At 43.9% G+C, this 2,417-nt stretch overlaps 1 pseudogene across 1 annotated transcript; it reads right to left on the bottom strand.

The window, feature by feature from the left end:
- Positions 1-555: 555 nt before the first annotated feature.
- Positions 556-2,185, bottom strand: LOC146492011 (zinc finger BED domain-containing protein 4-like; annotated as a pseudogene). The gene is made up of 2 exons (XR_014872200.1): positions 1,671-2,185; positions 556-1,419 (listed from the first exon to the last, which is right to left on the bottom strand). The product of XR_014872200.1 is annotated as a zinc finger BED domain-containing protein 4-like (transcript).
- Between the last annotated feature and the right edge of the window lie 232 nt (positions 2,186-2,417).

Below are 2,417 nucleotides of genomic sequence, written 5' to 3'. Positions count from 1 at the left end.
AGATTTTTGAGGCAACACTTTTACACTGAAAAATATTGAGTAGATTGGAAACCAGTCAAATCTGTTCAATACACTTGATCAATTGAATAACTAAAGCTTAAACATATTAAGATGAAATTAATAATTGTAGTTGTTACACAAAATTGAGTAAATAACACTGACATGCTTGGTCAATGTAACTGAAATATAGATGGTCAGTTAATCCAGAATTTTGTTCCATTTACTTAATATTGTAAACTGAACGTAATCAAAATTGTACTTAATATTAAATATGGTAAATGGCCTGTATGTAGTCCCTATGGACCCCAAAGTGCTTTACACTACATTCAGTCATCCACCCATTCACACACACATTCACACACTGGTGATGGCAAGCTACATTGTAGCCACAGCTGCCCTGAGGCGCACTGACAGAGGCGAGGCTGCCGGACACTGGCGCCACCGGGCCCTCTGACCACCACCAGTAGGCAACCAGTAGGCAACCGAGACTTGTCAGCACCCCGGCTCGAACCGGCAACCTTCCGATTACAAGACGAACTGCCAACTCTTGAGCCACGATCACAGTGATTTAGGGATGCACCCATACCACTTTTTTGGAAACGAGTATGAGTACGAGTACTTGCATTTCAGTACTCACCGATACCGAGTACTTAATAAAAACATGATTTAAATTTACAGGTAACAGCTTTAGTCCTATAATTTAACAAAAATTTAAACAGTGACAGTGCAACTCAAGTATTGTTTTCAGTTTATTGTAAACTCTGCCGCTTTGGACAACACAAGGGGCATTAATAAACATCTTTGCTATTTAGTGCACAATATTTGAATAAACTAACAACATCCACCAACATAGAACTGTGGCAGTCAGTGCAACTGAGGTAGGTATTAACATCAAGTCTAAGATGACTCACTTAATGGAGAGAAAAAGTGAGTGGCAGGTTTTTTTTTAAGAAAAGTAGCTTTTCTGCATTATCAGCAGTCAGACTGTTTCTGTTTTCATCTATAAAGTGTGACACTGAGCTAAAAAGCCTTTCACTTTCCACACTGCTACATGGGGCTGAGAGGTATTTACGGGCTATTTTAGCCAAAGTGGGGAACCTGATTTTGTTGACAGCCCAGTACTTCAGAGGACTGTCTTCACGAGGGCTCGGGGCCTCTCCGAGGTATGTGTCGAGCTCAATGGCAGCACCTGCTGCCAGCAGCTGTGCTGCCTGGGGCTGCTCCTTAGCAATTTCGTCAAATACAGTGTCCAGACTGCTGCTAGTGCAGGCCTGGGCCTTGAGGAACAGTTTAGCAGGAGGTTCTGCAGCTTCTGCCCGACTCCCCTCTGCCTCAGCTCTGGACATCATCTGCAGCTCCTGCTTCAGGTGCAGCTTGGCCTCTGGAGCAGTGTTGTTGGAGAAGAAGCGATCTTTGTACCTGCACAAAATTCATAAATGTATTAATATGTGGAAAAATAGGACTGATTTTAGTTTCCCCTAAACCACTGTGACAAATGCCAGCCATTTGACTTTCTGGTAGTAATAAGGGAAATGTATTTCATGTTATATATATTGCATACATTTGTATTTGTGTATTTTAGTTACAAATATATAATATTTCAGATGTAAAATAATCTTACATTTAGTACTGTAGTTTATCATTGAATACCTACAGCACACAGACTTTACCTTGGGTCGAGTATGGTGGAGATGAAGTACAGTGGGTTGGTCTTGACGTCACTGAAGCGCTTCTCGACAGCTGCCAGTAAGGTTGCTTTCATTGTCTTGGTCCTCGTCTGTTTCTCTGTTTAGAAGTCTCACTAGCACAGTCACAGCTGGGATGACATCAGAGGCTAGTGCGTCGTAGCTGCTCACTTTTTTAGTTAGTTCCCCAAAGGGGGCGAGGATGGCAACAGTCGTCTCCATAAGAGCCCATTGGTGTGCGGTGAGATAGTCAGGGAGTTCGTGCTCGGACACGCCCAACACTCGCTTTTGCTCAATGAGGGACTGGAGGATGTAATACGTGCTGTTCCAGCGCGTCTCTACGTCCTGCTGCAGTCTCTGTATTGGCTGGTTGAGCTGTCCCTGAATGTCCTCGAGGCGGGAGTAGGCTAAGGCGGAGTGTTTAAAATGCCCAAATATTTTCTATCCCACTGCTATAGCATCAGCTATGCTCCTCTGTGCTAATAAGCGTGGGTAAATAAGGTGGGTAAACTCTTTGTACTTGTTGTTGCGTTGGGATTTTAGGTGCTTCATTAAATTACTTGTGTTAAATGCACTACCATTTGAGCCTCCTCTGGACAATTTCGCTGAGCACAATTTGCAGTCCGCCTTTGTTTTCACGTCTTCGTTCACTTTGAAGTAGTTCCACACCGCTGACTTGTCTCACCTCACCTTCTCCCAGCTCTGAGCTGCAGCCGGGGCCTGGGGGCGGGC

Source organism: Neolamprologus multifasciatus, chromosome 23, assembly GCF_963576455.1.
Source record: "Neolamprologus multifasciatus chromosome 23, fNeoMul1.2, whole genome shotgun sequence".
NCBI lineage: Eukaryota > Metazoa > Chordata > Actinopteri > Cichliformes > Cichlidae > Neolamprologus > Neolamprologus multifasciatus.
The sequence above is the reverse complement of the archived record's forward strand: the minus strand, read 5'-3'. Positions and strand labels throughout refer to the sequence as shown.